Source organism: Sminthopsis crassicaudata, chromosome 4 (genome assembly GCF_048593235.1).
Source record: "Sminthopsis crassicaudata isolate SCR6 chromosome 4, ASM4859323v1, whole genome shotgun sequence".
NCBI lineage: Eukaryota > Metazoa > Chordata > Mammalia > Dasyuromorphia > Dasyuridae > Sminthopsis > Sminthopsis crassicaudata.
Window position 1 is genome coordinate 410,292,193 of NC_133620.1, and position 16,005 is coordinate 410,308,197.

The 16,005-nt window shown below is 35.6% G+C and overlaps 1 long non-coding RNA gene across 3 annotated transcripts in view; it reads left to right on the plus strand.

Moving 5' to 3' along the window:
- LOC141539672 (uncharacterized) overlaps positions 1–16,005 on the plus strand; it is a 227,083-nt gene that overhangs the window by 14,434 nt on the left and 196,644 nt on the right. For all 3 annotated transcript variants that reach the window (XR_012481360.1, XR_012481359.1, XR_012481361.1), the window contains exon 2: positions 15,412–15,456. This is a non-coding gene — a long non-coding RNA (uncharacterized LOC141539672). The remainder of the gene's footprint in view (positions 1–15,411; positions 15,457–16,005) is intronic.

A 16,005-nucleotide genomic window follows, 5' to 3' on the forward strand; every position in this document is an offset into this window, starting at 1 on the left:
AATCCACATTTTAAAATATTGTTCCTTGAGACTTCCACAGATTTTTTCCATATTTCTAAAGGATTCCAAGATAGAAAATAGGTTAAGAACATCTGAGGTATAGCATCTGATATTAATAATTGTTGATTTGTTGAGAAGTATAGGTATATTTTTAAAAAGGGATTCATTGGACTAGTGTTCAGGAGATCTAGTGAGATAGGTCTGGGATATTAATGAACACAGAGAGTTTCACACTCAAGTGATCTAACTTACAAGTTAATCATTTGCAAACCAATTATTCAAAGGAGATCAAGGATTTGTTTGCCTAATTGCTTTACTGGTTTGCCAGATATTGATATTGGCTTGGACTTTATGAGATGAAGTCTCATTCAGGATATTTCTGGACAACTAGATCAATCCAGCATATCATAGACTGTTTCAGAGTGGGCAATGGAAGATAAGGTACATGAGGTTTTATCCTGAAGTGGACAAAACATGATAAAATACTTTATAGAGGCATCAACCTAGGGGTTGATAACATATCTTTGTATATAGTAACCATGAGTGGGCAGAAGAGAGACAAACATAAAGGTTGGAAGAATTCATCTTAAGTCAGCATTTGTACCTATTAGACTTGTTCTATTCTAGGTATTTTTGTTAACATATATTCCTCTTCCCTGAAGATAAGGAGACAGGAAGGAGGGAACAAGCATGTAATTAAACATCGTATCCAGGAGTTATGTTGGGCATTGGGAATACAAAGACAAAAAATGAAATGTTTCTTGCTCTCAGAAATTTTCTTTAAAAAAAAAAAAAAAAAATGTCCAGTTAAGGACATGGAAATGTGAGAGAGAACAATATATATGTGAAATAACAAGTAAATTAATGTGACCAAAAAAGCTTTAGTGTGCAAAAAGGAGGAATTTATAGAGTATACCTTTAGATCAACCAAGTGGTTTAGGATGGTGATAGAGTCAGGTGGAGTCAGTCATTTCAGATGTTTATCAGTTGTGGATTGTGAGCTTATCCATTAACCTCCATCTGCCTCAGTTTCCTTATCTATGAAATATAGATAATAATAACACAATCATTCAAGGTTGTGAAGATCAAAAGATATAATGTTTGTAATACATTTTACAAACCTTAAGAGCTATATAAATGTGAGCTATTATAACTTTGGAAAAAGATTGCAAAGGGTTTTAAATGTCAAACAGAAAAGTTTATAGGAGCCATAGGAGTTTTATCCAAGTCAGAGGAGTAGCATGCTTTAGGAATACTCTTTGGTAGTTAAATAGAGGATGCATCAAAAACAAGAAAGAATGCGGGCAAGGAAGGTCAATCAGAAGGCTACTGAAAATTGAAGAAGGCTCTAATGGAGAGATGAAGTCCAGAAATAGGGTGGGGGTCATGTGAATAGAGAATAGAACCAATGAAAGTGATGCTATGGAGAAGACTTTTAAATTGCTTAAGTGGCAATCAATTAGTCAATCAAGATTTATTAAGTGTCTACTGTGTATTAGGTACTGTGCTAAATGCTGGAGATACAAAAGAAAAAGGCAAAAAATGGTTCTTTTCCTCAAAGAGCTCATAATCTAATGGGAGATAAAATAAGCAGGAAAATATGTAGAAATAAACTATTAACAGGAAGAAATAGGAAATAATTAGACGAGAGAAAGCACTAACATTTAAGAGGAATTGGGAAAGGTTTTCTATAGAGAATGGAATTTTAGTTGAAGTTTTAAATGAAGTCAAGGAATCCAGGAGGCAGAGATGGAGGAAGAGAGAAAGCATTCTAGTCTGAGAAAATGCTCAGAGGTGATATATGGAGTCTTGTTTGAAGAATGGGAAGGAGGTTGGGGGAAGATTGTAAGATATAAAAGTTTGGAAATGTAACGGGTTTTGAAGAGGTTTAAACATCAAACAGAGGGGTAGAGGGAACCATTAGAGTTTATTCAGTGGAAGTTGAGTGGAGGGGGCAAGACATGTTTTACTTGTATATAGCATAGTGTGGTATGGGTGATGAGATCTATGTTCCTAGAAAAATGATTATAGCCCTAATAAAAAGAAGTTTAAAAGTGGAGAGGATTTGGAGGGAAAGATAATAAGGTCATTTTATATATGTTTAGTTCGAGATGTCTCTCTTCTTTCTTCTTCTTTTTCTTCTTCTTGTTCTCTCTCTCTCTCTCTCTCTCTCTCTCTCTCTCTCTCTCTCTCTCTCTCTCCCTCTCTCTCTCTCTCCTTCTGTCTTTTTGTCTCTCTGAATGTCTCTGTCTCCATCTGTCTCTCTCTGTTTCTCTCTCTGTCTCTGTCTCTCTGCCTGTTTCTCTATCTGTTTCTCTTTCTCTGTTTCTGTCTTTCTGACTCTCTGCTTCTCTCTCATTCTTTCTTTCTGTCTGTCTGTCTCTTTCTGCTTCCTTCACTTTCCTGTCTCTCTGGAAGAGATCTGTATAGAAATGCTCCAGGTGAAGTTTGTAGCATTTGTTCTAGGTACAAAAATTTCTTGTTACACATTTGCCTATTGTAGCTACATTGAATTAAATTACATTCAGTTTATTCCAAAGGACACCTGAAATTTTCCTCCAATGGATCCTTGCTACTGCAAGGCCAATCCAAATTGTATTGCAAACTCACCAAACAGGACAATATGAACAATTTTCAAAAATACCCTAAAGACAGGTATGGATGCCCAAAAAAGTAACTAATAACTATAGATTGTTTACTTAGGTGTACATAGGAGACTCTAGGCTATGAATTTTCTGGATATAATGATTTCTCAACAAGACAAAAAAATCTTGGTCTATTTAAATGAAAAATGAAAAATATTAACATTACTCAATGAAGCACCAGAACTTTCATATTTCTCATATTAGACTCAGTATCATTATTTACACAGGATTTCATAATGCATTAGATAATAGAACTTAAATATTCAGTGGGTCAACAAACTCAATACTCTGCAAAATAACCTCAATAAACCTAACATGAGGGGGGGGGAAGCAAAGAATTGGAAAATGAGTAGATACCCATCAATTGTGGAATGATCAAACAAGTTTTGGTATATGAACGTAATGGAATATTATGTTCTAAAAAAGATGCACAAGGTGATTTTAGAAAGGCCTGAAAGACTTACATGAACTGATGCTGAGTGAAACAAGAAAAATCAGACATATATTGAACATAATAACAGCAAGAATGTGACATGATCAATTATGAAAGACTTGGTTCTTCTCAGTGCTTCAGTGATCCCAGGCAAACCCAATAGATTTGAAATAGAAAATGCCATCTGCATCCAGAAAAAGAACTAAGGAGACTGACTGTAAATCAACACATGCTGGGTTCAATTCTTTTTTCTGTCTTTTTCTCTCCTGTGTATTTTCACTTTTGTTCTGATTTATTTCTCCCAACATGATTCATAAAGTAATATGTATTAAAAATAAATAAATTTTTAAAATGAAAAAAGAAAGTAGATATTGTTTGATCTATGTCTTTGTATCACCTCACCTAGTGCCTGTTACATAGTTGGCACTTAATAAATGCTTGTTGTTTCATTGATGAATACAGTAAACATTGGGTAATTTCTTTCCTTTCTACAGAGAGACTTTAGTTTCTTTCTGCCGTCTTACATGCTCCTTCATGTTGAATATTGTTGCATTGTTGTTTTTTTCCCTTCTTTTCCCAATGAAGGTCACTTTTGCTATTAGATTTTTAACATGTTTTTTCCTAGATATGAAGGCTAATAATGATGGGGAAAAGTAGATCATAGCAAAGACAGTGATTAATCTTGGGTCCTAAACTCATTAAAAGTAATTTCTTTTGTTCTTAGAATTACAAAATCACAGAATTTTAGAGCTGATTAATTGACCAGAAAACATTTATTAATCATTTTCTCTATGGGCCAGGCACTGAACATGTGATCAAAGAAACCCCAAATGGTTCCTTCCCTCAAGGAGTTTATATTCCACAAGGGAATAAGAACACATATAAATAAATAGTATAAATGTACACACACACATATATACACACACACACACACATACACACATACACATACACACACACAATTATCCCTTCCCCATCGCAGTTTTGATATATTATAGGTTGATATAAGAAATTAAATGGGGATATTTGGGGAGTTTTGTGAAAACTTCAGATGACACAGAAAAAATTTAGGAACTCAGACATGCATAAAATATATGTACAGAATTGTACAATATCAACATATTTTGTTTTTTGTTTTGCTTTTCCTGAGGTATTTGGGGTTAAGTGACTTCCTAGGGTAACACAACTAGGAAGTGTTAAGGTCACATTTGAACTCAGGTCCTCCTTTTCAGGGCTGGTGCTCTATCCATTGCACCACTAGCTGCCCTCATATTGTGTCTTTTAATACCATAATAAATGAGACTTCTTCTCTGATACAGACAGAAGGCCAAAATTTTTATATGGATTTTCAGATATGAGGGTGCTGTACCCTGAATCTTGGCAATGTGGAAGAGATAATTGTACTAAGTAAATATAAAGAAGGCACATATAGTAGACATTTAGTCTAGCCTACAGTATGCTCATCAAAGACTCTCACTACTGTGATGAAGAAAAACCAGCTCTGGGCATATAAACCCCAAAATGAAACAAAAATTAAAAAAAAGACAAAAGTAATGCAATATAAATGATATTATTTTAAGGGTGGAATAGCTCTAATGATTAGGGAGGTAAGAAGGGTCACATATAGGAGAGAGTATTTCAGCTGAATCTTGAAGGGTTGGAGCCAAAGTTTCTGAGAGGCAGAAGTGAGGGGTAAGAACACTGACATGGCAGGGAGTGGCTGGGCAAAGGCAACATGGCTATATTGTCACATGAACAGAATTAAGTAGGCTAATTTGGGTGGACGGTAGAGTTCATGAATGAGGATAATGAAGTTGGTCTAGAAAGACAGATTGGAATCAGATTGTGAAAGCTTTTAAATGCCACACAGAGGAGTTTGTATCTTATCCTCAAAGACATATAGAGCCACTGAAGTGTTACATAAAGCAGTTCGGGTTTTTCTTGGCATTTGGGTCTAAAGCTGACTTGCATGTATCCCTCAAAGACCAACTTTTTCTTTCTTAATACATTAGGGCAACATGTCAAAGACCTGTGAGTTCATGGGTATGTGAACTCCCAGTGATGCATAATGCTACCATCTAGAATGCTACCATCTCGTGGTCCTATAGAGTCGCTGAGATTCAGAGGGGTTAAGCTGCTCACCCGTGGTCACAGGGTTTGAGCCCAGGAACTGTCCAAAGTGGGATTTAGAACTAACTCTTCCTGAATGTGAGTCTAGCAAGTATTGCCTCTGAGTGATGATCAGGCAGCAAGCCTTGCCTCACAAAGCAATGAAATTAAAGAAGCTCTTTTTAAATCTGTTCTGGTGACTAGGTTGGCATCTAATCTGTTCACTGAGACAAACCACCAGGCCCAGATTCCCAGTTTCAGTGCATTATTTCACTTTTTTTTTTAAACAAAGTTGTGCTTTCTTTCATCTGGCATGTTTTTATTATTATTAATACAACTGTGGAAGCCACATATATATCAGGATAAAAGCATCTATTTTAGATAATCAAACCTATAAATCTTGTAGCTGTTCACATACAACCAATTAGCTGAGCATTCTCTGGATAACTGGAACTACCAAATGGCCTAAACAGGGAGGTGTAGACTTTGCAATTATGACAAGGCCTTGGTCATAGTCCCAGGAGCCAGACCTATGACTAGTATAAAGTGATTGTGCTTCATTATCAGATATCTACTTCTTGGAGGGTGGCCATGATGATACATTTCATTTTTAAAGGGGGGATTCTTTTATGTATCTTCCCTATGTTGACTGTCATCTTTGATAACTGGCATTTATATAACACTTTAAGGCTGCAAAACACTTCACAAATATTCTGTCATTTGGTTCTTATAACTACCCTGAAAAACTGGTGCTTTTAGCTTTGCCATTTTCCAGATGAGGAAACTTAAGTTTGATTTTTTTTGTTCCTTTCTTTCATTTGTGTGTGTCTCTTCTCGACCCCATTTGAGATTTTCTTTGCAGAGATATTTGAGTGGTTTTATCATTTTTCTTCAGCTCATTTTACAGATAAGAAAACCGAGGCACATAGGATTAAGTGACTTGCCAAGGGTCACACAGCAAGGAAATATTTGAGGGAGGATTTGAATTTAGTATAAATCTAGCACTGTTTCGTCACCCAGCTGCCCTAAAACTTGTCTTGTGACTATCTGAGAGATGACTTTCCCTTTCTTGGTGCAAGTGAACCCATGATAGGGTTGTTTTTATTCTCCCTTTCTCATTGTGGCACTTGTTTCTAGACTCTCCTTTTTACTTTAGTGTCTCCTTCCATCTGGCCTGAAATTGTCCCAAGTTCAGTTTTGGATTTTTCTATTCTTATCAAATGTACCCTTATTTACTTCTGTACTCAACAAATTAAGTAAAATGGCTTTCTACCTGTTTCTCAGACAGGCATTCCATTTTTATCTTCCATGCCTTTTGCATTAGCTGTTTCCCATGCCCAAAATGCATTCTCTCTTCCTCTCCAACTCCTCTGAATTCTCTCTTAATTATTTCCTCTTTATCCTGTATATAGTTGTCTCCTCCTTTAGATTATAAGCTTCTTGAAGGCAGTACAATATATTTATTAATTGACTGATTCTGTCTCTAAAAATCTCCCCTTTCTTTCTAGTTTTAGGTCAAGAGCTCCCTTTTATATGACACTTTTCCTGATCCCTCAATTGCTTACTAGTGTCTCTCATTCCCACCTTATACCTGTTCTGTGTGTGTGTATATATATATATATATATATATATATGTATATATATATATATATATATATATTAGTTGTACATATATGTATACATACATAATATGTATTATATGTATACACATAATATAAATTTTCTGTATATGTAATATTGAACGATTGACTCAAAGAACCAAGATCTGAAATTCTTTGTGAAGGAGGAATGGTAAAGAGAAAAATATCAGGTGCAAATACATGAGCTTTATTAATATTCTTTCTGTTAAGGTTTCAAAATTTGATTTGTATGCTTGTGTGTGTATATATGTGTGTATGTGTGTGTGTGGATATATACAAACATATACATATTATCTTTCCTGATTAAATATAAACTATTAGAGGACATGGATTGATTTTTTTTTTTTTGTCTTTTATCCCCTTCACTTAGTTCAGTTCCCGGTACATGACTTGTGCTTAATAAATACTTCTTGATTGATTGATTGAAGGTACAAATGTTTCCAAGTCCTTTAGTGCTCATTTGAATCCCAAATAAGACAATGCTTTTAGCCTGTATGCTGATTTCTTCATTAGTGCTGTTGATGTGCTCATCAGTGCATTAGGACATTAGGAATGACCTTCTTAGAGCCATTGACATTTGATTGTCCAGAAGCTGAGTAGTTTCTTTACCTGAAAACCTAGGGAATATTTCCTTTGTTAAGGACTCTCCATATTTCATACCCACATTGGGATGATGCTCTGTTGCCTTGCCTACAGCACCAAATGTGTGTGTGTGTGTATGACACACACACACACTCATGCCTGTGTGCATGTGCATGCATGTTTAAGCCATACAAGCAATCTGCACAGAAATAATGCAGCCAATATGTGACTGACAAGCAATGATTTCCTATTTTTTATTCAGTTTTATCTTCATATTGGATTCCCTGGACAAAATATAATTAAGACAGTTTGATTCTTGATTATTTGAATATTGCAAACTGAACCTGAAGCACTTTTCCTGTAAAACTCATATCCCCTGAACTTTCTAGGGCCAGGACTGTACCCTACAGGATCGCATGGGTTTGGTTTCCTTTTGGTGGATATCAACATTTGATTTTAACCAGCAAAATTAATAAATTTTTTTAATCACTAAGAATAATCACATTTGGACATCTGGGATCCTGGCTTCTATTGAATTAAAATTTACCACAGGCTTTTAATGTTGTGTTTTAAGAGCTCTGTTTTTTAGACAGCCAAATTTCCTCTGAATTCTTTTGTGTGTGTAATAACATGCTGAGCCAACCTGGGAAGTGCTTAGATCGAGTTTTGAAACCTGAATAGAAAGAATGTTGACAAAGCTTGTGTATATGTACGTTTCCTTCCTGATATTGTTTCTCCAGTATCTTTTCCCATCCTTCTTCACAAAGCAGTTGAGATCTTGATTCTTTGAGTCCGTCTTTTAAGTGTATGTACAGTATAAGTAGACTATTAATTAATTAATTATTAATTATTAATTTAAGTTTATTCTCATATACAAATTGTGCTCTCTGAGATATTTCCTTAATATTCATTTTGTGGTTTTTGATGAGTTATAATTAGAAAATAATTGCACCCAAGCTATTCATCCCATATATAAATCAGTAGTTTTAGATATTCCTTTCAACAAGAAACTCAGCAATGGTATATGAAAATTGTATTCGGTCATTTTCAGTCCCATCCAACTCATTACTTCTTTTTAGAGTTTTCTTGGCAAAGATATAGATTAGTTTCCTATTTCCTTCAGCTCATTTTACAAATGAAGAAATTGAGGCAAATAGGGTTAACTTACTTGCTCAGTCTCACACAGCTAGTAAGTATCTGAGGTTGTATTCGAACCCTTCCTGACTCCTGGAGTTTTCTTCTATCCACTGTACTATATAGCTGCCCATAAGAATATGAAGTGTTACAATTGTCCATCCACACAAGAATAAGTTTGTAGTAGGGATAATTATTATTCCAAAGGTTAATTAATTTAGTTAATACCTCTTGAGTTCATTAGAGTAATATGTAAACACATATTTGGGAAGCCTGGAATATACTATTCTTGAATTTACTCTTCAGATAAAATGGAGGCCAGTTAGTCTGGGTACTAGTACAACAAGTATGTTGGTAACTTTGAGGAGAGAAGATTAAAACAATTTTGTTCTGTTCCGTGGATAGAATAGTAGTGGTACTAAAGAGTGGCAAAAATAAATGCTATAGAGGTAGAAGTGGACATAAAATGAGCTAGTTGAAAAATGGGGTTATTCATTCCCATCTTAGCTCTGCTCCTGGTGTTTGACTTCAGTCACACTGTGTCTTCCTGCCTCATTCCTTCAGTGCCTGGGGCTCCTCACCTTAGAATACCCAACCATTCCTGTCTTTTCTCAACCTGGATTATCTCTCTCTAAGGTCTGCCTACTTCTCCCATTGGTGAGTTCCTTCTAGAGCCTTCATTTTATAGAGAGGTCCAGGATGCTGTTTATTCTTGTTCTGATCCTCTTCCTGACTTCTAATTTCAAAACAATGTGCTAGCATCATGTGTGTTTCTTACTTCTTCCCCTTTCTCCTTTCAGCTCTCATCTTTCCCATTAGAATTGAAAGTTCCTGGAAGGCAGAACTTGGAATGTTGTCTTTTCCTTTTATTTCTATCCACAGCATTTAGCACAGTATCTGCACATAGTATTTAATAAAGGATTGTTTTCTTTCCTTTCTTCCTTTATGCCAGAAGATGGAGATTAAAGGGCTCTTTTCTCTTTGCCTCTACTCTTTTCAAGGTTAATTGGTAATTTAAAAACAAACCAAATCTAGCAAAACTATTTTTAATTCTAGTGGGAAATGAAGAAGGAAGAAAACCAATTTTTAATTTGAAAAAAAGAAATTGAAGTTTGGTTCCTTAGCTCTGACACTTACTAGTAGTGTGAACATGAACAAATCACTGATTATCAAAAAAGTTATTTCAGCAGCTACATATCCCAAAGGGTCCTGTGTAATTTTAACATACAGTTGGGAGACATCTTGATCAAGGAGAACCCTTAAGGCTGTATTTTGTTTGATGACTGAAGAATTTTCTAAGTACTCAAAAAAATGTTTCACTAAGAGAAGAGATATGGTCACTATGTTTAGTCATTTTTCAATTGTGTTCCACACTCTTCATGACCACTTTTGGGGTTTGGGGGTTTTCTTGGCAAAGATACTGGAGGGGTTTGCCATTTCCTTCTCCAGCTCATTTTGCAGATGAGGAAACTGAAACAAGCAGAATTAAGTGATTTGCTCTGTTAGTAAGTGTCTATGGGTAGATTCTAACTCAGGAAGATCAGTTTTCCTAATATCCTGCCTGGCACTTCATACACTGTACCATACCTAGCATGTCCATATCAATCCTTGTGACAAACTGAGTCATACCATCTCCCAAGAAAATGAAAAGCATTTGAGCAAAACAGAATATTTGGCAAAGGTTCCAACTTAGATCTACAAAAGAACATTTGAAGGTGAAACAACAGACAGCAAATAAAGGCTAGCAGAACAAATCTGTTGACACCTTTTATACTCTGCTTTTATTTATGATGATATCCTTTTAAAGTGGGGCTATGCTTGAATTTAGAAGTCATAAGTAAAGGATAAAACTTACAAAAAGTCATATTTTTGTCTTGATATCAGGAAAAAGTATTGCAACATGAAAACTATTCCCAGAATAGAATGAGTTGCTGTATATGGTGTTGAATTCTCTATTAATGATTGTTGTTAAGTGGGAGATAAATTAATACTTGGGAATGGTGTAGGGCAGCTAGGTGATACGGTGGATAGAGTACTGAACCTAGAGAGTCAGGAAGACTTATATTTCTGAATTCCAATTTGGCCTCAGACACTTGTTACCTGTGTGATGTTGGGTAAGTTACTTAAACCAGTTTGCTCAATTTTCTCATGCACAAAATAAGTTGGAGAAGGAAATGGCAAACCACTCTTGTATCTTTTCCAAGAAAACTCCAAATGGGGACATAAAGAATTGAACACGACTGCCATGATTCAACAATATTCTGGGTTTACAAGTATAAACAAATAGGAATCTTCCCTCAAGAAGCATCCAGTCTAATGAATAAAGATAGTACATAAAAGGGATCTTGAAGGAGCTATTATAAAATGATGTGGAGACCTGGTTTAGGGCAAGATAGGGTGAAATTTCACTTAAGCATAACCTAGAGTTCCAGGTATAGGGTAGAAAAGGGTTGAAGATGATTGGAGTATAGAAAATGTAGTATGGAAATGGTCAAATGGTACCATTTACAAGGTGTGTTATCATAGGCAAATTAATATCTTTTCTTAGGTTAAATATTCTCAAATGTAAAATGAAGGGGTGTGTGGTGGTAGTTGTAGGATAAAAGTTATATGACCTTAAATTGCCCTTTCTATTAAAATATTCTGGGATTTTCTGCATAGAAGATTTAAGATCCTGCTATGACCATTAAGTGCTTAATTTTTTTTTCCCTTAAATTTGGTTTAGAACTCCATTTAATTAAATGAAGTGAACACAAACAGTGAGATAGTTCAACTTTGTTGGGGGGAGAGGGGAATGTGGATAAATATAGGAATAAATGAGAGTGAAATGAGAATGAAATAGACTAGTTTTTATCTGCCCACCCTACTGATTTTGTTTTCTTTCCCACTTAATCTCCTTACCCTCATGAACAAGTTTACTTTCTCTAACTTCAATTTAGTCCCCCTCAAAAAATTTTCTGGAAACAGTGCTGACATGTGCACAACTGGAATTTCTTTTTGCATTCTTTTCCTTATGGCTACACCTCTTTGAAACATAACTCTCACCATTTCAGCCCTAGGTCACATAATATAAAAATAATCTACTACACTGTTCTAATTCATTTGCACAGTGAGGACTATTGTTAGTGTAGAGGAAGAGCAGGGGTTGGAGGAGTGGGCTTGGAAACTAGGCCAAAATTAGAGTAATAACAGCAGACAATGATTTTGCTTATATACCATGCATTCCAAATAGCCATGCTTCTGACTGGCTTCCTTTCTGCTAGCCAAGGGAAATATAATCCACTAAAGGTGGTTACCTTTGTTTCGAGCCAACTGAGACTGAGCCAGCGTTCGTAATTACAGCCATATAGTTTCTAGGAGACTCCTTCTCCAGCTCTGTTGTCTCCTGTCCCCATTTGTAACATGGTTCATTATATTCAGCCTGCTGCCGGGCTCGGGAGTTTTCAAAAGGCATTCTGGGGGCTATCTTGCTGTAGGACATGGATAATGAAATAGTTAGATGTGACTGGTATTATAATCGGCTCACCTAACCCTCATTTAGCTTGAAAAGTAGACTTAATAAAAGCAAGAGTGACTGGCACTTCATGTTTTTAATAAGGCGTCTCGGATGGTATTACCTGCTGTTTTTCATTTTGTATCGCTTCTCCTGGTTTTCCTTTGAGAGACATGACAGAAGGTAGTGGAGACCGTCTCTTAATCTTTGAGCATTTAAGAAGCGATTGCAGTAATCTACCAGATCGATCAATAACTCCTGACTAACGGGGCTGATTGGCAAATAACACATGGGTATTGAGAGAGCTGGTCTAATCCACCTGCTAACGAGTCTGTCCAGTCTGGTTGGAAGGCTTCCATAGTGGAACTCCACTATTCCTGAATGTACCATTTTCTGCAGGTGATTCTGTATCTCTCATTCTCTCTGCTGCTCTGGTGGGCCCAGGATGATTTTAACAGATTCAGGGAAAATAGATGAGACATTATCTTTTTCCAGGGCCGTGATGTGCAAACATGGAGTTGAGTTCTTAAATTGTATAAGATAAAGGATGGGGATCAAGTGAAGAAATGCCAGTCAATCAACCGGCAGTTATCAAGCATCTAGATACTGTGCTAGATGCTGTGATACTATGACACACAAAAGTAAAGCCCTTTCTGTCCTCAGGGAGTTTATATTCTATCAAGGGAAGCCATAGCTACTTATCAAAGAAGGAAGTGGCAACCCAAGCCAGTATCTCTGCCAAGAGAACCCCAAATGGGATCACAAGGAGTTGGACATGACTGATCAAGTAAACAACAACCACAAATATATACATGTATAGGTAGTTAAAGGAAAAGGTAGTTTTGGGGCTCAGGACAGATTGGGGATTAGGAAAGTAGGAGATGGCACTTAAGCACTCCAAATTTAAAAAAAAAAATATATATATATATATATATATATATAAATAGGTTGTAAAAATCTTCTAACGTGCAATTGTTTGCTTCAGAATTCTGATCAATGCCATAAGTCATCTTGGGTCCAGAGGACTGATGGAGGTGATCCACATCTTGCTGCAGAGGTGGTACATTATAGATAAAGAATGTGGCATGTGCTGTCAGATGTGGCCAATATTTTGATTTATTTTGCTTAATTATTGTATTGCTACAAAGAAAAATCCTATTAAAGAGGAAGTATCATTTAAGAAGTGATATATAATGAAAAAAAAGTTCAAAATGAAAAAAAATTCAAATAATACAAAGATATAGTTACTTGAAAATGAAAGGTATAAGTATTTTGGGTTTTTTACGATGCTGGTCATGGCAACCTATTGTCAATTACTCTTTTCTGGGAAATGGCAGCTTCAGAAATTCAATTGCAAAGAACAACGGATAAAAGCCAGTATTGGAAATTTGTAGATTCAAGGTTTGGTCCCAATATGCCAGAGAAGATTTGATAGAAAACTAAATATGGGGACAGCTAGCCTGGATTCTAGCCCTATCTGCTTCTAATTAGTTATGTAACTTAGGGAATTCAGTTCCACTTACTAAACACCTACTATGTGAAAGATATTGTGCTAGATGCTGGGGAAACAAAGACAACAATGAAAAAAATATGTTTTCAAGGAGGATTATATAGTACTGGAGGCCTGATTTTGGGGTCTCAAATTTCATTATGTGTAAAATGAGTAAGTTAGACTGACAAATCTCTAAAGTTTCTTTCAGGTGTAGTCTCATAATCTTATTATATAGATTTTTGACTTTAGGTAACTTAATTTTTCCATCTATGACATGGGAGGATTGGGTTAGATGAAGTCTGAAGTCTTTTAGCTACTGTGATTCCATGATTCTAGGTGCTGAATTAAAGGTGGGCATAGTATTCTGGAGCTAATGATTTCTCCCTCGCTCATTATCAGAAACCAGGAAGAACCCAATTTTGCATGTGTTTAGCAATAGTAATAGCTAACATGTATATAGTGTCTGCTACATTCTAGGTTCTGTGCTAATTAGTTTGCAATTTTATCTCATTTGATTCTCCCTAAACCCTGAGAGATAGGTACTGTTATCATTCCCATTTTTTCAGTTAAGAAAACTAAGGGAAATAGAGAGTTAGATACTTGTTCAGGGCTACTTAGCTAGTAAGTATCTGAGGCAGAATTTGAACTCAGGTGTAGCACACAGATTTACCTGAATGAATAGGAACAGATTCTAGGGGTCCCTTAACAAGCATTAAGCTTCTACCATATGGAAAATGATTTCTCTTTAGCCTCAAAAGAGCCAGTTCTGACAATACCTAGCTGTGTGGCTTTGGGCAAACCATGTTACATAACCTCTCTGATTCCACTTTCCAATGGATATGAGTACTTAGAGTACTTTTCTCACAATGTTAAAGGAAGCCATTTCTGAGCTGTAATGTGCTATGTAAATGTGATAAATTATCATTACAATTTAGAATCACTGATCTGAAAGTACTAAGCAAGTCTCCATGTGTACCTTTAAAATTCTTATGCCAGCAGTTCTGTGATATGGGGTATGATGATTTGGTATGAAGTGGAAAATCGGTCATTGGCCATGCCCCTGGGTCACAGCTATGGTGTGTCTTCAGCTTGCTCCTTTGAAATATTTTTGCTTTGTCTAAGAATAAAATCCAACATGCTTTGCTGTCGATTCACCCATAAATGGGCTCCTTCTGCTGCCTGGGCTAACTACTCAGTGACCAACAGACACCACTGTTTTCATGTACAAGGTGAAATGACATTTCTTTTGTAATTTTCATTTGGAAATGACCCTCCTGAGTACATTAGGCCAACAGGAATATTTTAGGATCTGTCCTATCTCTGATTCAGCTGAATCACGCTGGGAAAAGACATCCTTTAGATTAAAACAGTTTTTTATTGTTTTTAACAGGGACTGCATCCACTTAGATGGGAAGAAATTTGTTTTCATTTCAAACTAAAATTTAACTTTTCCTTCTTTTATAAATAGCACACATGATATTCAAGGGAAAATACATCCACGGGATTCACCCGATTGCCAAAGAGGTTTTTGACATAAGAAAAGATCACGGGACGTTTTAGCGTGGGGACTAAAATATAAAAAAACCCTATCCTAGTACATAGGACATTTTTTTCTTCTCTGTTGGTCATCAGTAAGAGCTGATTCTCTAGTAGGAGTCGCCTTTCAGTCACCTCTGTATAGTCTTGTGTAAACCATTGCCTCATACAATATTGGCCCTCAATAACGAGTTATTGATCGAACTTGATTTTCTTTCCCCTCATTCTGTATTCATTCAGCTCAATTCAACCCAATACACATCTTGACCTGTCAGCCATGTGCAATGCTGATACTATTCTTCACCAAATAAATGAAATAATTATGTCTGTGTTTTTCTTTTCTTAAGGATGTCATCTAAATTTCACACAATGCCACAGTGAAGAAGACTAATGTAAGTATTTTTTTATTTTTTCTTTTTTCTTTCTTTCTTTTTTATTAGTTTTATAATTATAATTTTTGACAGTATATATGCATGAGTAATTTTTTATAACATTATCCCTTGTATTCATAAATTTTTCATTTACTTTTCAATTAATGATAATTTATCCTTTCTCTATTTAAGAGAAAAAGAAAGAAAAACTAAACCAAACTATTGTAATAAATATAAACAGTCAAGCAAAATAGATTTGGAGATTGTCCATGTCCAAAAATGTGTCCCATTCTGTATCTTGAATCCATAACCTCTCTGTTAGAAGATAGCTACCATGAATTATTTACAACAGCCCTATTTGTGCAAATTATATAGTATAACCTCACAACACTAAGTTTTTACAGGAAAGAGCCAAGTTGTATGTGTATTCTATTACAGCGTTTTTTATGTATGTTCAGTATGGAGCCAACTTCACTTATATTACTTAAATTGGGAAATCTGTCTTATGTTTAACTGTGTTTTTTAGCTTATTTGTTGGCTTTAGTTCTGATGATAGAGTATAATAAAAAT